Genomic DNA, 22,708 nt, shown 5'->3' on the forward strand with positions numbered 1-22,708 from the left:
GCCATAGTGAGTTTTCACATCTTGATGTGACACCACACACTTTAACAGCAACAGTGAACGTTTTCTCTGTGTGAGATCATTTTTTTTCCCGATGAAAATCATTAAAATTACCACAGAATGTCATTTGTTTGAATACACCATCTTTATCTGTAGACACAGTTTCAAAAAGAATGAAGTGATTGCTTGTCCAAATATGCCAGAAAGCCAACAATTACTTGGTTTTTCACAACTGTACATACAGTTTATCTTAGTGTGTCACTCTTTCTATTTGGATTAGTGGTCAAACTGTAGAAATGTTGACTGAGGGGCAAAAAGCCTCCTTAATTAGCACCACTTGCCTATAGTGCTGTAGTGATGACAGCAAGTGTGATATCTAACAAAAGTAATAGATTCCTACATTATCAAGCTTTGCTTTCCTTTGGCAATGCAAACCAGATTAAGTTAAGAGCACTTTTCCAGTTTAAATGGCTTATATTCACACTGTAAACCTCCAAGATTTGGTACCATCAATAGTACCCTCCTGATGTGAAGACACAAAGTAGCCACACTACGGGTCTCATGTTGCATTTCAGTTAAAGTCATGATAATGTTGGGTGCCATGATAGCCAAGTGGTGAATGCCGGAAATATCATATCCCTGCCCCATTTTCTCACCTTTCCTACATCTCCCCACTGTAACTGTGCAAAACAGATGAAAAAGAAAACCCTTAAAGAAAAAAAGTCACGATAATATGAATATCATGAGAAGTGATATACGACTGTATGCAAAGAGAAATGAAAGAAATGACTGAACACATCACAGTTGACGTACTTTCTACCGAGTGCGATGTTGTTTTAAATGCAAATGGGTGTGTGTGTGTGTGTGTGTGTGTGTGTGTGTGTGTGTGTGTGTGTGTGTGTGCGCGCTCTGGGAAAGGGAAGAGTAACCAGGTCCAAGTGTGTGTGTCGTTTCACGTGAGGGTTGACGACTCCGCGTGGAGAATAAACGGCTGAGGCTGAGCAGTGAAACAGCCCCTCAGAGCTCCAGGAAGCTTCAGTTATTACTCACCTCTGCCTCAACCTTCTCTGAGCTTCTCTTCTTTTTATGATTCAGTTAATTTCCTTCTCATACACAAACACTTTGTTTGCAGAGGCATAAAAAATTGCATGATTTTATTTGGTTTTGTTATGAAATAGCATTTATGATGCTACCTGAAAAGGGTTGTGTTAAAGATCAGTTACAGATGGAAAACAGTGAGCAAAGATATGAAAAACACTAACTGATGCCTCAGAGGTTTTTCACAGCTGCATTAAAGGGCCACTGTCTGGGATTTGGGGGATCAATTAGCAGAAATGGATTACAGTAATTATGATTATGATTTTATTGGTGTATAATCACCTGTAGCTGAGAACGGTTGTGTTTTTCTAAGCTTAGAATAATCATGGAGAGTGGGTCGTCTTCGATAAAGTGGTAGTCGTGTTCGTCTTAATGCTTGGAAAGTGGGGAGTGTAAGTAGAGAAGTGTATGTGTGTGTGTGGGGGGGGGTGCTCAGTTGGTTGCCATCTGCAACTTTGCCACTAGATGCCACTAAGTTCAAAACACTGGTCCTTTAATGCTGCATTAAAAACGACACCCTTTCCGATGATTTTTGTTTCTATCTTCATTGAAGCTGAACTTGGTTTATGCCTTTAGTGGATTTTATGATCTATGAAACCAAATATAACTCACAAAAGTGCTTCTGTGACACTTAAGTGCTAAGCTCTGTGCACTCAAGACCAAGAGTTGGTAAAAGTGTGACAAGCTGCAAAAGACCACAAGTTGGTAAAAGTGTGACAAGCTGCAAGTGTGTCATGGATGAGTGTATGTCCGTGTGACAGTGTACTTCAGAGAGTGTGAACTCTGCAGAAGCATCTGGGAACCCACCCACTAATCTGAGCCCAACGAGTGCTATTCGAGACGGGCACCAGGTGCTCCAGGGAGGCAGCTTGTCATGTGGTTCCGGCCCAGAAACAACTCCTCTGTCCTGGACACAGATGCCAGATACTCTCCCTCCCTGGTTCATCTGCATGAACAGATGTCTAGCACACAAGGCAACTCCACCACTGCCTATGAGGAATTTAATTAGGTTACCAGCACCTTATCTTTCAAAATACGACGGGGTCAGACAGGCTGTATCACTTCCACATGACTGCTGCTGCTCTGGTCCTGCTACAAGGAAACACACTGTAGGTGCAGGAGATGGCAGGCAATGATGGATATTGAATTGTGGCTAATCTTTACAAACAGAGAGAGTGAGGGAACGACAAAGGGGAGGATCATGGGATGGTTAAAAATTCATTAGTGAGCAGCAACAAAAAAGCACAGATGGAGAGAAATCATGAGAGAGATGAAGAGAAAGAAAGAAGGGGGGAGAAATACAAAGAGGAAATCCTCAGAGGAAAACATCTTTCCGTTCCTGTCTTTGTCTATTTCTTTTCTCTAACTTTGTTGTGGTCTCACAGTGAGTGTGGAAGTCAGTGGAGCTGCTCCACAGGGAAGAGCAGCAAGCAAACCCCCCAGCAAAAACCGAGAGCCCACTCCCCTTCTCCCTCCATGCCATAAATGCATTCATTATCTATTGTATTCATTGAATAAAGAATATTTTTTTGAAAAAGGGGGCATCTCAGCTCCTTTGTACGAGGCTATATGAAAGGCAAAGAACGCAAATTAAAATGTAATTTGTGATGCTTTGTTTGTCGCTTTCTCTCCAGCATCTGAAATGTCACAAGGAGCATGTAATGCTGCTGGGGTCTGCTGAGGCATGACACAGGCCACCGTACATCACTGGTGTGTGTGTGTGTGTGTGTGTGTGTGTGTGTGTGTGTGTGTGTGTGTGTGTGTGTGTGTGTGTGTGTGTGTGTGTGTGTGTGTGTGTGTGTGTGTGTGTGGTTTGAGGGAGGAGGGTGGTCAGGGATCTTGACTTCTGGGGAAATTAGAATGTAAAGCGCTGAATTAATTGAAGTGTTAATGTGCTGTGACTCCAGCGTGGCTCATGCTTCTGCTGCATGTGTGTGTGCGTGTGTGTGTGTGGGTGTGTGTGTGTGTGTGTGTGTGTGTGTGTGTGTGTGTGTGTGTGTGTGTGTGTGTGTGTCTTTACCTCCTGAAAATGCCTCTTCTAAAGTGCTTTTGTTTGCTGTGAAAACTCATTAACAAAGTGAACACCTTTGTGATTTCGCCCCAAAGTGGCACTCACTGGAGAAAGAGAGAGAAAAAAAAAGAGGGCCAATATGTACAGCAGGTCTGGGGGAGGAAATGGATTAAATGTGATAATGATGATGTGAATTACGACTGCTGATGTGAATGTGAGCAGGACAGAAAAAAAAAGAGGGGGAGCTCAAGAGTCTCAGTTCCATAATCAACATCTTATCTGAAACAAGAGGATCCCCGAAGCTACGCTACAGGCAGAGAGTGACAGAAGGAGAGGAAGGGAAAGAGAAAGAGACAGAGGGAGGGAGGGAAGGAGGTATAGCAATGCTGAGAAAAGCAGTGACAGGAAGAACAAGGCAAGGAGGAGAATCAAAGACAGACTGAGAAAAGACAGAAAGGACGCAGTAATGATGAAGATGTAGAGCAGTGATAAAGTACAAAAAAGTAAAGGCTAGGAAAGATGTGAATGAAATACAAAAAAAGCAGTTATTATGGTTATTCAGCCAATTTCAGTTGCGCACTAAAGAGCAGTGTTAAGCATTTATGATTATTGATTTTAAAAATTAGACATCGTATATTGCTGTCAACTTTTCCAATATCTATTCTGTTCTAAAATGTCCCAACACTTTATTGTTCTTGCACAATTATGCAATTCCAGCTCAGTCACAAGAATAAATTACGCAAGTGACACTTTTCACTAATAAATGAGGAAAAATGTGTCCGTTTGTTCTTTGCATATCTAAACAACCATTCATCTAATCTGCTTCAAACTTAGTGGGAGTATCACTGGGGGACGGGGGGTGTGCAGTGTCCAGTTTGAAGCAGATCAGATGAAGGGTGGATGTTTTTTGCTGGTCCTCAGCTCTGCCTTTGAATGGCTGGGGGTGGAGCTCCTGTTGCTAGGCAGCAACATCAAAGACAAAAGTATGATATTATACATCAAAGGTGAGAATCAAGGAGGAAACTGTGTTTGCAAACTTTTTGTATGTGTTCTGTCTTAGGGTTGGGCATGCGGGGCACAGGAATCAGCTATCCACAATTAGCTGACTCCATCGGCAGTTGGTTTGTGGGGACAAATTTTGAGGTAATTTTTGCTAATTTAAAAGTCTGTCTCTTTTAGATTCAACAAACGCAACTGAAAGTGTGTATTAATAGGAACTGGCCGTTGAAGTAAGCAAGAAAAGTAAGTTAGCAGCCCATTGCCTCAGTCACTGTATAGTTCATGCTGATAGAGGTGGTTAAGTAACTGTTATCAGCCATTAAGTGTGTAGACAGGACCACATTTTAGAATTGTTGTGTAAACGTTTTGTGCCATGTTTGCTTCTACAGAAAATAAACATAAGGCTTGCTTCATGTAACATAACAATAGTGTCTCTCTGCCTCTCCTCATCATGGCAGAGTTGGTCTGGAAACTCAGGCTAGAGTACATATACAAACCAGGGGAAGAAGAACCTGTAAATGTACCTAATACAGAAACCTGACATTTTCATAAAAACGTATTTAAAGAATTGGGTCTCTGACACTGACAGTATATTAAAGAAAGCTAGATTAATATTTATTTAAGTTACTTTGATTGTGTCAATTTTGGACAAATTCGAGCCGAGAGCTGTTCATGATACTAACCTTTGTGAACTATGGATCGGTTTTATTCTGCAGTAGAGTGTCAGAGAGGAGATGCTGTTCACGGATGTGTCTTTTTTCAATGGGCTTGTGAGACAGAGAGAACGCAGGACGTGGCTTTACAACGAAATACATTTTTTCCCCACTTTAAATAGTTAAAAAAAAAAAAAGAAGGAAAATTAATATGTGGCTGTCATTGTTGATACTGTGGTGGGCTGCCACAAATAAATCAAAGTATGGGAAACATTGATTAGTCCCCTCTGCAAAAATATTGGCAATCAGTGGCCACTGTTGAACTGACGGTGACCAGCTGGAAAATTGTGACATATGTTCCAACCTGAGTGTGTCTGCACCACATCTGTCTGAAAATGTCACATTTAACCACTGACAACAATCCAACAATCAAATGTGGTGAGTCTACTGACTGGAGGAGGTGCAATGTCAAAACTGAAGCCATTCAGATAAAGAGTGATCTCACTTTTGGGGGCTTTAGTGACCTACAGTTGGAGCCTAAGTCCTCTTTGATTAGGCAACAATATCAAAGGCAATTATATGATATCATATTATTCTGTCACATTCTGATAGGAGCCACACCGACACTGGCTGAACTAGTACAAATCAAAAGCTGAAACTCCACACAGGATTCTGTTCATGTACTTATCCCATTTCCGAGTCACAGTCTAAAGCTGGGAAGTCGAGCTGTAAACAGCAGAGCATGCCAAACCCACGCAGTCTTTTCGTGGTCAGATATAAGGGCAGTGAAAATGTGTGTGGGAACCGTTGTTGTGTCTGCACATGCTAATCCCAGCGGTGCGGCCAGATTGCGAGTGTTTTAAGAAGATTATAGATTATAGACTGCAGAGGCAGATTAGCTGGCAGCTTGATCTGAACCTCTGGATGGACTTCCCTGCTCTCTCACAGCCTCTCTGTGGAAGCGTGCACCCATGTAATGGGCTTTCGTTTGCCTGTTTGAATTCAAGAGGTAATCACGACTGGTGGTAATGATAGTTTTGTGCGCCTACAGTGTCTTAAGGCTTAGAAATGTGCGTCTGTCTGTGCGAGTATTGATTTGTCGGGCACAAACGCACTTTCCATTTCCTTCACAGTAAATAAATGGCAAGGAATAGGGTACATATATACACACTTAGTCCCAGCGGGTTGTAAAGATATTCCCGATGCCAATTATATCTGAGAGAATGTCACACATGCACACACACACACACACACACACACACACACACACACACACACACACACACACACACACACACACACACACACACACACACACACACACACACACACACACACACACACACACACACACACACACACACACTCACACAAGGAGCAGATCAATGGGAAGGGCAGCCAGCCAAGAGCCAGTCAATTCTCTCCCTTTCCTCTCTGTGCAATAGTGGAAGCCCTACTGAAAAAAAATCCCATCTTTAACATGTTACAGTCTGTTTAAAATGCTGCAGAAGAGTGAGTATAAAATGCACTGGAAATCTTTTTTTGCCTTTCTATTGCTGCTCAAATGTGCAAGAATTCTACCTTTGACAGTGACGTACATTAAAGTAGGACATGAGGAAGTTACAGGTAAGTGCTTTTGCATTATGTTGGGCTCAGAGAAGTTCAATCATGAGTCAGCGCTGTGCTGGGACACCCCAAGTCCACTGGATTTAACTTATAGAGGACAGCGAGTGGAAAGGTAGCATGTAAAAGGCAGCAGTGAAAAGTGAAATTCAAAGAGCAGTTCATCTTAAAATGGAAAAAATGTATTTTCAATCATATGTGCATTTGGAATGAGCCACGAAAGCAGCTCAGCGGGGTTATAATGTGACAAAAAAGTAGCAGGTGAGCTAATGGAAGTGTCCATTAGAGGAAAAAAATGACACAAAAAAAAGGAAAAAGATGCTGTACTCCAAGTTTCTTTGTCGTTGCCAAGTTAGTTACAAAGTGTGCATGAAATAAGATGTTCCCTTTAGATTTCCAGGTCAATCATGAAAAAAATTAAAGCAATAGGACTTTGGTAAATGTTACTTATCTTCAAGCACAAGTTTAATTCCTCTGTAGCTGCTTGCTCATTGTTTCCAGCACAGCTAATTTAAAGAAATGCCACAGAGACAGCCACCGTCATGTCGAGCAGGTAACTTGAATAGGCTGTCAATTAATTGTCGCATACAATTGTATCCATAGCAACAAGTGTCACTGGGGTGCCTCTGCAAAACAAGCAGCTATGCGAATGATAAGGTTAAAGTCGAACTATGGGATGCCATCTTCACCTGAACAATTTAGGCTACGTGTTTACCTTCTGGCTGTCACAGGGCTTCAAGATAAAGATTTGTTGCATGTTGGCTAATTAAAAATTCAGTATGTTATCCTTTGACCCCCACTGAAAACTTGTCTCAGGGCAAATTAACTTGTACATGAATTAACACTGACTCAGCATCCAGACCATGTCAGGTTTCCAGTGAATCAGGTTTGTACGAAGGCCTCAACTATTCATTCTGCTAAATAGCCTTTATTATGAAGGCTGCAGTGCATCTGAGTCAAATTTGACACAGTTAAAAGAGGACCTTGAGGCTGATGTAATACTTCGCAGGTGGTGCTTTATTTTCGTACAGCTAGTCATTTTATACAGACATTTACATAGTGTCGGCAGAGAACTATTCTGTACACAAAAAGGAGGCTTTCCAGATATCAGAGGTTCACACGTCTTTGACTGAGATACAAAATCACAGCTACAAGTCTGTTTTTTTTTTTTGTTTTTTTTTTGCAAACACTGTGAAAAGCTTCAGGAACCCCGAACAGTAAGCTCCAGCTTCCAAAGACCTCTTGATGTCAAGACTACACAACCTAAAACAGCTCTTTCTGTGTAAGATTTAGGCCCACATTCATTCGGAAGCATTGTCTACCGTTATACAGTACACACACAGAAAACCTACAATACCGCAATGAAAAAACATAAATTGCAAGGGGCAGGCCCGGGTTGCCAGGTTGTGAAAAGTGACAAAGAGCAGGCAAAAAAAAGGAAGAAAAAAAGAAGGGAGGCTGTAGACAGAGCAGACGGAGATGAGGATTGAAAGAGGGAGAAAGAGAGCCTTCAACAGTGTTTTCTTTGAGAGTTTCCACACAATACTCTGAGGGTTTCTATGACAACCTGGAGTCACCAGCTGGGCCCATACAGGCAGAAGTAAGAGGCCTGTTTTTGCAGAAGTGGTGAAAGTTTTCACATTCTACCTAAGTGTAAGAAAAATGATTACAATATTCGGATAATAATAAAATGATCCTGTATCTAAACTTCTACGTTTACAGCTACAAGTAGATGCAAAATGTAAATACAGTCATACAGTCTACTGTAAAAGATGCATTTTAAAGGTGTGATTAGACTTGAGGGCACTTTCTGGGGTGGTAGTTTAAAAGGTGGAGATTAAACATATTTCATGATGTTGATTTGGGTGTTTCCATTAGGCATGCTTGACAAAGTAGATATTGATTATTGAAAATTGTGTCTCAGAATAAAACAGCAGGTTCATCTGCACCTGGATTGCCTGTGACTGACACGAGACCAAACAAACAGGACAAATACATTGTAGGAAAGGTTACATTTCAGTGCACAACTATTCACATCCATACAATCCAGCTCCATTTGTCTGCTCATCCACCAGCTACACACATAAAGCTGATGCAGGTTGTGTGCCAGAGTGAGAGAGAGTGGAGAGTGAGGGTCTGCACAGCGCCACAGCTTCATGCGGCTTTTAGCTGCAGCAGGAGCCTGGACCCCCACTTTAAAGCAAACTGACCGCGGCCGACCATTCAACTCTCATTCCCGCTCTTGTCGCTCTTTCTCTCCATCAAACCTCCTAAACCCAGTCACTGAGAAGCAGCTGCAGCCCACAGACCATTGACTGCATTCCTGCACTAACTCCATCAACATAACCTCCACTGTACCGCGTCTCACTTCATTTCACTCCGCTCCCATTGTGCGTAAAAGTGTGGACGGAGCCCCACACATCAGGGGCACCAGGCGGGAATCAAGAAAACGGGAATAAACTTCGTGCGTAAAGTTTTTACGCATTCTTGTTTGCAAATTGGGCACATTAATTTAAGTGCAGCTGCATTCAAATTCGGTATAATGTTACTATAAAGTCACAGAGTGGCTGTTTTGTCACATTTCTTGTCGTTGTGGAGCAGGCGAGCACGCATCCACCGGGCGAGTAAAGCTGAAGTGCATGTTTCTGATGGTTCAAGGAATGAAAACTTCCGATCACTTTATAGTAATAATTATGTGCAATCTGGTGCTGAATCGCGCAGCTTCACACTCCAAATGCAGCATTCAAAGCACCGTCTTTCCTCCCGCCTAACAGCACCCCCAAACAGCCCCTCACCAGTATTTCAGTCAAGGGGGTCACTCCCCCCCTCAACAACCAGCCAACACACACACATACATGCGAGCGCACTAAAATCCCGATGCACCAGCAGCAGCACCAGCAGCAGCAATAGATAATTCATCGCACAGACAGCAGCAGGGCACACTGAATCCACAGGCTTGTTAAATGCATGAACTGATCTGAAAGTGCACACTTTTTTTTTGGACCTCCTGCGCAGGACCCGGGACGAGATCCTCCACTTTGTTTGTGCGCCACCGCCGGGCTCAGGCTCCGTTCGCATTGGCGCACTTACCTTTGCACTACAGTGAAAACCAGCACACTTAGTTCCCATTTTGAGAAAAGGATTTAGAATCCATTCATTCCCATGTATCTCCTCCTTGGTTTATTCAGACATCCACAGTGGGTTTCAGAAGGGAGAGTAATCCAGTTTTCCATCCCGGGGAGAGCGTTTGCAAGCTTCGTTACATCTTTTTTTCCCTCCACAATCCTTACAAAAAACTATGCCAGGCTTCTTTCAGCGCTTTTTTTTTCTTCTCCTCCTCCTCGGTCCTCTGCCCCCCTCTTCTTCTTTCCTCTCCCTCTCTCTCTCCCTCTCTGAGGTTGCCTGGTTACCTCTTTTCTGTAGGCTGGTTCAGACCGCCGGCCGGCAGCCAATCACAGGGCTGGGTTCGTCTTAACCCCTCCACTGCTGAGCTGTCCTGATTTCCAGCTTTCAAGGAGTGAAGGCTGAGAGAGAGAAGCGGATGGGGGGTAGAGTGGGAGTGATGGTGGAGGATTTATATATATATTACAGAACTATAATGAGCAAGAAAAAGATGAAAGGAGAAGGAGGCTGAGAAAGAGGAGCTGATTGGTGAATTTAGAATTAAAAGTTGTGGAGGAAATGTTGTGATTGGTGAAGCTGTACCAGTGTTTGGACACTCAGCGGTAGTTTGGAGGCTGAAGATGAATGTACTGTTTCTGATTTCACAGTCATCACACACCCACTACTGTTTTTTTTAAAAACACATACGTAGTAATGCTGAGATAATAACACATTCACAGAATCACGAATGCAGCAGCAGCCAGTCATACCGCAGCCTTCACTCAGTCATTCAGCAAAGACTATTGATTGGTTAACCACCCACAGTTAAGTCGTGCAGCGTAGACGGTATGTGAGTCATGGACGGTGGAGTTGAACCTTCGTGCTCCAGGAGTGGGAGCGCACTTAAAGTTTTCTGAACTTTAAAGAACAGAAAGAAAAAGACCCTAAAGACAGAAAAAACTGCTTCTTTACTTTTGCTTGTTAATTAGTTTAAGATTGACACAAAAAATGTTAAAATATAAGACTGATGCAACTGCGCTGAATCCGTTGAATCATAATATTTTGCAGTTTCATGACTTTCCTCCATTCTCTCCTGAGCCTTCATCTCGTGCTGCCTGTCCCCCTTTAATTCCCCTCCTCTCTGTTCACTTTTCTACCCCTGCACCTCCTCCTCTGCCTTTTCTCCTCCACTCTCCGGCCCTCATATCACCCCCCCACCACCACCACCTTCTCCAAATGTGTTGCTGCTGCTTGTGGGGAGTTTAGGAGGCTCAGCGTGGACACAATTCCTCTGATCACTGCAAAGAATGGAAGAAACATGGCACTCTTTCACCCAAAAACCTCTTCTGGCACATTCAGACACACATAGGGGTTTGGTTTAATAGCTGGTGGAGACACAGACGTGGAGTGGAATATGCAAGGAAGAAATTGTCACATATGTTGTAAAAAACGAACATTTGATGACTGTAATTTGTTATCAGAAGGGTTAAATACTACTGAACAATACACAGTGCAAATGTCTGAGACAGATTGGACAAAATTCCTAAATTTGTATCGCACTGGCTGAATTTGTTAGGGATCTCATTTTACATATATTTTCATATATAATAAGAAAAGCATTTATTGGATGTTTCAACGCATTTTGTAGTTGCCACAAAAGTCATGCAATAATGCTGAAGTGTAGTTTTCTCATGGACACCTTGGAAACCTTGAGTCTAGCCATGATTTGTCACGACTCTTCGCTTCCACTTCCACCTGATGCCATGTTTCCTACTATCAGTACGCTACTTCTGTTGGGAGTGGATTAAACCCATTTGAGTGTCATTTAATGTGGCTTTAATGAAAAGCAAAAAGCTCAGAGAAATGTGACTTTCTGCATGAATGCCTCAATACAGCCAATGTCACAAATTCAAAATAAAAAGTAAAGAAATAATAACCTACTGAGTCTAGACAATGTTGTATGGATTTACAGATGCTTGCTCTGGCTGTAAGACCCTGAATGACTTGGCTCCTCTTCCTCTTACTGCTTGTGTAAAGCAGAAAACAAATTACACTAGGTCTATGGCAAGAGGAAACTGTAAAGCACCTATGAGCAGGACTGCATTTAGACAATCCGCTTCAACACTGACAGCATATAACTGTGACGTATGTTTATTTAGGATTGACTTCAAATCCTGGCTGAAACATCACGCTATAAAGTTTTGCAGTGTTGTCTTGGACATTTGGATCTTGCTGTAAGTGCCAAAATATGCACCAAAACATGAAGAAATGCAGAGAACTGCATGTGTGACAAGAAAATAAGAAACTTAAACTATGTTTGAGGAACCATTGAACATTAAAACGAGGCAACCACATTTGCACAGTGGTGACACTGACCGAAAAGGGCTCCAGGAAAAAAACAGGTTGAACTTGGATCACCTTCTGGTTTGACAAAATCTGAATTCATCCATTAACAGAGTGCATGGGGAAACCTAAAATGTTAAAATGCACATTGTTGCAGAATACTTGGCCAAGGTGATGGATAGTTATGTTTCTGGCTACTGTTGTAAAACAACAATGTCACCATTAGAACATCGACTGCAGAAGATAAATCCTGTATCACGTCACTCATAGGCTCTGACTGTCGCCATCTTGTCAGCATCCAACTCCTCATAACTCCTGACAAATCCAGAAATTGGCAAAAAAAGGTGGAGTCTGAGTGGCGCAAATGTCTCTGGGCCACAGATTGTCCCATGATCATACCAACCTGTCACTCACAGTGACCTCACCTCTCAGTACACATCATTTTAAGCCCTCAAACAATCTAAACAGGCTAGCTATATAAATTCATCCCTTGACAGTTGTCATGAATGGGAAAAATACTATAGAGACAAGAATATATATATATTTTTTTTACTAGGCTGTAAAAATGTTCATTTCTGCTGTAAAGTTTTGCATTTTAACATGAAGGTCTATATGGAATGGCTCACTCTTGCAGCCAGCCTCAAGTGGCCATTTGAGGAACTGCAATTTTTTGGTACTTGCTTATTAGTTTCAGTTCTTCAGCCCTGGATGTTGCCGTTTGGGTTATAACTGTCCAGAGATGTAAATGCCTTTTTCATAGAATTCTAAGCTGCTGTGTGGTGTTTTTGCATTCGATAAGGATGTCAGTCGTATTTCATCATCTCACTGGTACCTCAAGCAAAACATCCCCACCAACGCAGCCCCTTGTGCTTTGTGCTTTTGTTTAAAAAATCACAGCACAATTTTCAATATGCACATGTGGTTACTATCAGTCCATCATGTTTCTGTCATCACTGGTTCGATATCATAGTGAGAAAGCTACATGGAATAGATATTGACTTTTGAGGATGAGTGACACGGTAGTATTTAGTGACTTTATGCTGTGGAAGATTTGAGGTGACAAGAAAGCTGGAACGTTTCTTTAGTTTGTCGTCACACATCCATATCATTCCCATGTGCCTCTACTGCTGTGTATTTAAACCTCATTTACATCATTAAATGCCCCTCTCATGCACCTCATACATCTCCATAAACTTTTCACCTCCATCACACAACCTCATCCACTGCCCCACCTCTCCTCCCTTCATCTTTTCCCTCCCTGCTCGGTTTCATACCTAAGTATAGCTGTGGTTTACCCTCTCTATGGGTGCAGAGCCCTCCTCTCTATCTCCCTCCCACACTTCAGTATCTCTGTCCTTTTTTTTGCCATATCTCCCTCCCTCAGTATCTGCCTCCCTCACTCACCTTCCTCTGCTCTCAGTCTCCCTCGGTCTGTCTCAGCTTGGCTGAACAGATAACTCTTGGATGCTCATGTGGGTAAGCCAGCAGCTAGTTTCCTCTCCTTCCTCTCACTCCTGTCACACACACACACACACACACACACACACACACACACACACACACACACACACACACACACACACACACACATCAGTCACATAGAAACACACCTGAGTAGATAAAATCGCATAAACACATACACACAGACACACACAGCTTCTATAGGGTAATCCATGAGAATATCCAGATGGATATGATCTCTGGTGAAAACGTGAAGGTCAGCTCCTTCGTACTGTTCACAAAAAACATTGTTTCACAGGATTAGGATTCCTCTAATTCACACAAACGCAGTAAAAGGGACTCAGAGAGAGACAGATATAGGATGAAAAAAGAAAGATAAAGACAGACAGAGACAAAAAACAGAGGAGGAGAAAGAATGGAAATTTATGCGCATTATCAGCAAAACGGGTCAAACTCGTTAAAAGCAACAAAGACAGCTCTCTAATTGCCTGAGCGTAGCTCTGCACTGCTGAACTACTGTAATGGATGTACAGTACAGAAGCACTATGGGTCTTTGACAGTTGAAGACTGTCAGAGACAGTAAACTTGATAAAACCTTAAGCCATGTAACATCATGCTGACCAACAATCTTCAAAATCCAAAGACATCAGATTCAGGATAAAATATTAGAACATTATCAAATATAGATGCAGAAATGTTTACACAAACTCAAAAGTAGTCTAACCAGTGCCATAGAATGAGACAGGATATAGAGGAATGAGATATGAAGTTACAGTGCAAATGTTAAAATGTTACTGTTTTGTCAATAAAGAGATTTAAAATGCACACAGATGTGTGTCTTTGTATATATATATATATATATATATATATATAGTGCCAAACAAAGTGATCAGACCGCCACCCACTGTAGGGTGTTTGCCACCACTGCCCTAAATTGATAGTGTGGCTGATTACCTAAATGTTTTTTTATGTTTCTGTAACGGTTAATCCGCCAATTTGTGCAAGCTCTTTAACCAAAATGATATCTGTAATGCTAAAACATAATTACTGTTGTTTCTGAATTTTCAAATTTACTGTTTTACAAAAAAAGTAGAGAAAAATTGTAATCATGCACAATGCACATTATTTTTTGATTGAGATGCCAAATTACAGTTATTTGCTTCCATTCCTGAACAGAAAAAAAAACTGTTTTAGTGATTGTACTTTATTCTTGATTAATTTCTGATGAGGCATATTTGTAAATGTTATTTCACAGGGTTGTAATTGTCCTTTTAATTGTAGCCAACATTCAATGAGGATGCTCTTATCTAATAAGAGCTTGTCAGAGGGACATGCTGAAGGGAGGTGGAGGAAGAAAAACACCAACAGACGGAGGCTGCTCAGTGGTGACAAAATTGTCAGGACTGTGATGGACAGTGACTAATACCTGTCATTCATAAAGCATTGCCTGTTTTGCTTTTGTTTTTTATCTGTCTAAATGTTAAATCAACTGAAAGCAGTGCTGAGCTTTGTGCAGTTATTTCTTGGTTGGCAGCATCTGAAGAGGAAAACTGTAAAGAGTGGCAACACATTCAACTCCAAACGCACCATGGCCAGAATCCGAAAAGACAGAATACAGACACTCACTAATAAATAGTCATCTTGTATATTGTGGTACAAATTGAACACATTCCAGCTTTAAGTCTTCATCAGCGAAATCAAAGCCAGTAGTAGCTCAACAGCATGTTAGAGGAGGATGGCAGATTCATCAAGCCTGAGGAAGACCATCTCCAAAGGACACAAGATGAGTCACTATTATTTGGGCATAGGCCTATACGTTCATACTGCATTCAGATATAGCCGGCTACAGTCACATAACATTGTAATCAAACAGCTGAAATCAGTTGACACCTCTGAATGACACGGTCTCCTCTGAAAAGGCGTCAATACGTCTGGAGGTGAATTTCAGCGACACATCTAGACGAGAATGAGATTAACTTTGACCCAAATGTGCACACACAAGTTTACAGTGACCTGCCTCATTTACAATCTCCTGTACACTCCTGTGTGTGGATGTGCAAGTGTTTCCGAATGACACCAGGAAAAGGAGAGAGTGAGTGAGTAACGGCAGATGGTACGGAGCTACGAGGCTGGACCTCTATCCAAAGAAGAAATATCACAGCGGAACCATAGCTATCAAAGCATGCCACTCTTCAATAAGTCACATGTATCAGGATATCAAGTGGCTGACAGATGTGAGGAGAGTAAAAGAGCATGTGGAGATGAGGGGAGATGGTTTAGGAGAGAGGAAAATATACTGAATCTGAAAACGGTATATGTGCACACATTCAGAGGGGGTTCTGACATTATGACAGTCTGCAGTAATGGTATTCTCATATGTAATTAGAGAAACAGAGAGACAGAAACAGAAAAAACTCTGGGTGACAGGTTGTGTAGTTGACTGGGGTAAAGGGGAGGGAGCTGGTGTGTGTGTGTGTGTGTGTGTGTGTAAGTGTATGTGCATGAATGTGTGTGCGTTTTAAGCCGCAGGGGGTTTTATATGAAGATGTGCTCTGCAGAAATGTCACATATGTTCATGCTTTTATCAGGATGTGTAACTTTCAGGGCTTTTGCCTCTGGGAGGATCCATCATATTCCATTAATATGTTTGTGTATGGGAACATGCACACGCAGACACACAGCTTCTCCTCAGAACAAAGGGAACATCTAATCCCACATCTGTGAGAAATCCACTGTGAGCATGAACTCACCGTACTCTCGACCCTGAACCCACAGATTATTTCACGTCCGAGATACTAATGCGATTCCGTATTGATCCCAGTTCAGCAGTTTTACAACGCTGAACGGCTACTTGCCATCGGTTTTGCTTGTAGCAGCGTCGGGTGCGTTACAAGTGTGTCTCACGAAAGGACACAATTGTTTAACAGTTAAAAAAAAAAGAAGACAAAATACACAAAGAAATGCATTAATCTTATACTAAAGCATTCTGTGGATGTATACGTGTATCATAATAGGAACATAATTTGGGTCTGAGAAGTAATTAAAGAAGGTTATTAGCAGGGAAAGATTAACGGGGGTCTTACTGGAAGTGACAGGAGGCAGTGGTGATAACATTACCAGCAACATTAGCAAGATTTTTTTTTTTGTTGGGCCAGTAATAAAGTTGTCAATGGAGGTTTAATTTCATCTCATTTTGTTTTTCTGTGCCGATTTTCACAGTTTTGCTTTATTTATCCATTTACTTATTTTGCACATGCATTAGTCACAGCTTGCAGATATGTAGAATAAAGTGTAGCTGGGTTGTACAGTAGAGGCAAGAGAAATGGCCCAAGAATAGACTTTTTAGATAAATATAAAAGAAAACATTTAAAAATGGAACAATGGTGTGTTATTTTTTGGTCCCCTAGGCCATACAGTGTTACACCCAGGGAACTGGTTTACTATTACTTTCAATCTCTGCTTTACATGATCTATGGATATACCACCACAATAATGTCACAAATGTGTCGTTGTTTGTCTTGTCAAAAGAAAATGCAGTATCTCAGTTTATTTCAATGGCAAAACTCAAGCTTCGATTAGACACTACTTGATATGGTTGCTATGCATTAAGTTCAATCACTGAATGAGGAAATTCTCTGCCTTCTCTTCAACGCCCTTCCACAAGACGTTCAGAGTGCAGGGTCAGTTATGAAGCAATCTCTGTGAAGCTCATGGAAATTCAGCATCTTGACAAAACTAGAAACTGAGCTCCATATAATACATGAACACTCAGCACACAGTACAACATATTATAATGACTTTAAACACATATATGACTATCGCTGAGGTGATCCTTGTGGAGAATGATTGCAGAAGAGAGCTGATCAAGAACACAAACACAGAGAATATCTTTCCTGGAGTTGCACACTTGATATTGTAGATGGAATAAGAAATGTTTCCCTGGTTGTTTCAGTCCGATTAAACTGGTACCTGAGATAGCAGTGCTGGTTAGGCACTGGGCATTGTTCCCCTAATGAGGACTGGAACGTCCGTCTCTCATCTGGCCTCAGAGAAATCTGTGTCAGACAGCTTATTCACACACGACTAATATTACCTGGGGACCATTTGTAATAACTGCAGGGGTTGTCTGTGATCGTAATCCTGTGTGAAGCTGCCATGTCTGTCATTTGTAAAGTAAAAAATACGCTGCATATTACCTACCATATTTCACAAAACACAAAGGTCCAGTGACAATATTGGATTTGGGGTGGGGGTTTTTTTCTCCATGGTTTTCTGTTCTCTCTGTTGTATCTCTCTGACCATTTGACCCTTTCCTGCCTGAGAATACTGGATGCAACTAAAAATGAAAGTTTGGTCAGTATTTTGATGGCAAAGTCAAGCAGCTACACAGCTTGTAGGGTCATTTGCAGAAAGAGCAAACTCAAATCTATCAGAAGAGTGAAATCCTGAAGGATGTTTAGATGGATAGCATGTAAGGAACAGTTTTAATGTGGCAGTCAAGTAGTATCACATTCACACACATCAGTAAATACAAGGAAAACATAGATTTCACTTATCCTGTGTGAATGTGCTGCATGAAACATACATGGAGGGAGAATCTCTAGATCACACGAGGTCCCCAGGTAATATATTACCTTTTAGTATACTAATCCTGTGTGAACAGAGCTATAGATTCTTTCTCTCCTCCTTGTTCTTGCAATTTTAATCATGAGGATGTTCAAGATCACATTAAACCCATCACCTGACACGAGAACAGATTGAGAAACCTGTAATAGAACTAAAGGCTGATATTACCTTATTGTACACAAGCATCAATGATGCAACAGGCTACACTTAAATAGTGTACCTCTACAATCACAGAGACATTTACCCATCATCACTGCATCATCTACACCAATCTATATTTTCTATTAGAGATGCACGCTATAGGAATTTAGCCGATATGCCGCTATCTTACAACTCATTTTTGTCGACTGCTTACGCTGATATATATTCAAATTTTTTCAACCAAATTACAGAGAACATCTGGTTTCAAATCGACATATTTTTAATGCTTACCCCTGTCATGATTGGCCACTGGCAGATGTAAACGTAAAATATAACACTTTTTAAATGTACACATTAACTAGGAAAATGAGAAAAAACATCTGAATACAGATGTGAAACACGCCATACTTCTTTTTTAAAAAATATTCTCAAGAAAAATTGTAAACTTTCCATTTTAAGCCTTTGTCATCTGATACCGATGATGATGCCTCTACTGCACATCCTTACTTTTTATCTTCATCCAAACAACGCATCGGCCCAAACTTCCTGTCACAGAGAGTCACAGGGAGCAAATGCAGGTACACTGATCTATACGGAAACGTGTCAAAATTCAAATCCAAAAATTATACATCAGTGCAGATCCAACAGTGCATAATAGCATCTGCTATAACAGTGTATTCCTCGGGACTACTTTCTGCTTCACTGGACTGAGGAGTTACGATACTGATTTGGTAGGATCACTATCATAACAGGTGCAGTTACAGGAGGGAAAATGTGTCTCTTTGTGTGTCTGTGTATGTGTTTGTGTGTGTTGGATGGAGAATAGAGTGTTGATGGTAACACTAGGAGGAGGATAGAGAGGGGAAAAGAGGGCAGAGGAGGTAGAACAAGTCAAGCTGACACAGTTTCAGTGTATTCTCAATATTGTAAATAATGCAGAATGGGCTGTTTCTCATGGATGCTGTCTTCATTCAATTTTAACCTACACAGTAGTACTCTGGCTCACTTTTTTGCTCTCTCTCCCTCTGCCAGCCGGTATGTCTGGATATATGTGCAGGTGTGCGAGCGCAGGCGTGTGTTTAATGTGATAACTCACCTTTTAGTTCAGGTCACAAGGAACATGCAGGTTAATGGCTCACTGCTAATTGCTTTTTGATTGCTGGAGTTAATTAAAGCTTAAAAAATGCACTTCAAAACAGATTTCTCTTATGGTGTTGGTATTGACCTCACTCGCTCCTGTTAGTTCTTTGGCAATGATTCAGGGAAAGAGTCAAATGACTTTATGGATTAATATAGAACTCACTTCAGGTTTTACAATCAAAAAAAAGTACATACAAAAGTCCCATGATGATGCTCTTGAATGACAACTTTGCCAAGACTGTCTTGTCTCTCATGTCCATTACAGTTTAATGTTTACAAAGCCAGACATAAATGCAGAACAAAAAACAGAATAGCAAATGTTATTTCTTCTTTAGAATTGCTTTTCATCTTGACGCTGTGAAGGCTGAAAGCAAGGACACAGCAGGAACTCCAGGCCTCTGTGTGCTTTCTGCAGCTTCACAGTACCGCTAACTGCATTACATTAGTGCATATGGTCAGAAGCGCAGTTGATGAAAACCTCTAACCTCCACCTCAACGCGCAGCACGTGCATGCATGCGTCTGAGGGAGAAAGTGTGTTTCTGTGCCAGTGTGAGTCCTGGGTTAGTGAGTGAGGGGTGCCTGGGGCTCATTGCTCATCTCAGTGGGTATAAATAGGAAAATAGAGTCAGGAATATAAGAGCATCATCATGTATCTGAGGGGGTAAGAGGCTGCTCAAAGCTAAAAAACAAAAAACAAAACATACAACACCAGATCTGATAGCAGGTGGATACAAAGCTAAACAAATACTCTAATAGCAACTTTACTTTGCTGAATTAAAACCCTATTCATAGCTTTACAGGCTGCAGGACTCAGAAAACAACAATCTGCAAAAGAGTTGAGGTCTCGTACGCAATACTATATTAAAAAGCAGAAGACAGGATGAATTTTACAATGCAGAATTGATTTCTGTGAATCCAGGGGGAGATGTTGTTTTGCTGTTCCTCACCATACAGTTATTGGGTTATTAATTTTCAGTAGGTTCAAAACAACATACGTGCAGCTTGCAGCACCTCTGGTTTGTTTTTGCCAAGGTTTTACTGTTTTTCACTTGGCTGTTTATGTGATTGATGTGATGTGCAGAGATGAGCCTTTTAAATAAGGTTCTGTGCTATTTGGGAATCCGTCACCATTTGCTTTGTGCGCTGATTTACATGAGTTTAAAGTATATTTTTACTCCACGGGAAGCAGTAAATTGAGATTTATGTCTGTTACGAATCGCCATCATTTTCAGTTATCACTGACAACTTTGCACAAAGGTAATTTTTGCATCTATAAAACGCAACGCATTACACTGTGGGATTGTTACCAAAAGTAATGTACATGCTTTGAACACTAAGTTATGCATTTCTTTGAGAGTGTTTGAGGGTTCTGCACAGTGCATGAAATTCACACTCAGAATTCAGAGACACAGTAAACGGGGAATATTTTCTGACATTGCCGTGGATTTGTCATGGCTCTCAACATGATCCCAGTGTTTTTCTCTCCGTGTCTCTCACTTCTCTCTGGTCTCCTGTGGTTAACGGCTCACAAACACGATGTTCTTGTACAACTACACTACATCCTCATTTACGTTTTGAAAGACTCAGATTTTCTCCTTAAAGGGTGAGACTGTGATGGAGTGGGAAACGATTAGAGTTTCAAGGAGTCATAAAGTCCACGTTAAGTCTATAATGGGATTTCCATTAAGGACACATCCCGTGTGGGGTCATTATACTTAGATTTAAGTTTCATTTTTCTTTACTACTTATTTTTGTGTTCACTGGCTTAGACACCAAAGCTACCTTTTTTTAGTTTAGACAATAAGTTTAGACAATATCTGAGTTAAAATCTGACCCTTTCACAACATGTTTAACACGTCTCCATTTTCTGGGTTACTGGGCTTAAATATCCGCATGTTGCTGTTTTCTTCATTACTTTAAGCAATCGCATTTTGGGTAGCAACTTGCTACTCTAAAAAATTCAAGTTCTGACCAGTATTAAGATCATGCAGTTAGGCACACTTGCAAGTGTTTCTCCATGGATTTTCCATTTTAATGACAGTGCTTGTGTCCCTTCATGCAAATATCTACTAAAACAATTCCACCTTTCACTATTTTGAGGGAACACCGAAGTTACATCTTGCCCATGGAGACTGGTTTAAAGAAATACAAACAAGGTAGTTACAGCTGTTTCCAATATAGAAAATGATGCAAAAGCAAGACTACACCCCCATCTACTACATGGCTGAACAGGGGCAACTGAGAATACAGTATAGTTGTATGAGAAGCATTTTTTTAGTAGACAGGACTGGTTCATTCCACTCTTATCTCATCACCTCATGCTATGCATCAACCTCCACTTTCTTTCCACTCCTCACCGAATTGTTCTAACACCCACACCGGTAGCTAAATGCTTTCAGGCCAACTTCTTAGTTTGCTTTGTTCTTAGTCACTCAGACTCTCCATCATGTGCTTCATTCAACACCAATCTGCCTGCCAGCACTTCAGCCATGCTTTCTGGAAAGTCCTCCACCACCAACAAGCACCTGCGTGTTCGCTTAGTCTCCACCTGCTCAGCTTGCCTCCTGCACTCTGCCTTCATTCATCTCCTATAAGCCTTTCTCTCAGTCAGTGTGCTGCACTTGTTGCTGCATTATAACAATATCTGTGTATAAGCCAACAAACAGCAGATTGTGATAAGAGGGCAGCATCTCTAAGAATGTGTTTAATGCATGTGTAAGAGACTTTACAGTGTGCTATGAAAATTGAAAGCATACCTGGGCGTCACCACACCTGGTGTCCATATCGCTGCTCCTCAAAGAAGGAAAATGCACCTGGAGAAGAGAGGGAGACACAGGGAAGGGGGAGAGAAGGGGGGGTATAACATTAAGAAAAAGCACTTGTCAGGTAGCCCATTAGAGTATCATTACAATACCAATACCAATCTCTTCTCCCCATCTTTCCCGTTCCCCTGCGTGTGTGTGTGTGTAAAATTCTCTCAGTGTGCCTGCAGTCACCGGCGGGGAGATGAGATCATTACCTGTGACTGCAAGGCTAATGTCACACACAGCCTCAAAACACACAGACACACAGACACAGACACACAGACGCACGCACGCACGCACGCACACACACACACACACACACACACACACACACACACACACACACACACACACACACACACCATAAGCGTCCACGCAGGCAGAGTAAAGAGAATAATGCGACTCTGGCTCAGTAACAAAACTGCGCTGACCGCGGGGCTCGTCTCCATTTGGATGAGGCAGCCTGTTTTACAAGCTGCTTCCAACACCGGGAGATGAGAGAAACAAGAGGATACAGAAGAAGAGGGAGAAATGACACAAGGATAAAAAGACGGGGCATCTAATTGGAGACACGGTGGAAAAACGAACAGCTCTCTCTGTCTTTCCAGTGGGGGGGGATGAGCAAAAAGGTACAGCTGCAGACACAATGTATGGCTCAGAATAAGCTCATTAGCAGTTGTGGGATTGTGAATGACGGATGAGAAGGGGT

At 41.6% G+C, this 22,708-nt stretch overlaps 1 protein-coding gene across 11 annotated transcripts in view; it reads right to left on the reverse strand.

Moving 5' to 3' along the window:
* dab1a (DAB adaptor protein 1a) overlaps nt 1-22,708 on the reverse strand; it is a 229,809-nt gene that overhangs the window by 81,592 nt on the left and 125,509 nt on the right. For 7 of the 11 annotated variants that reach the window (XM_055015376.1, XM_055015387.1, XM_055015366.1 and 4 more), the window contains exon 1: nt 9,472-9,755. The gene's annotated coding sequence lies outside the window, so the exon portion shown is untranslated. Of the gene's footprint in view, nt 1-9,471; nt 9,757-21,951; nt 22,009-22,708 lie in introns of those variants that run through there. The other 4 variants (XM_035955514.2, XM_055015355.1, XM_023286399.3 and 1 more) reach the window with 3 other exon arrangements.

Source organism: Amphiprion ocellaris, chromosome 2 (assembly GCF_022539595.1).
Source record: "Amphiprion ocellaris isolate individual 3 ecotype Okinawa chromosome 2, ASM2253959v1, whole genome shotgun sequence".
Classification (NCBI taxonomy): Eukaryota; Metazoa; Chordata; class Actinopteri; family Pomacentridae; genus Amphiprion; species Amphiprion ocellaris.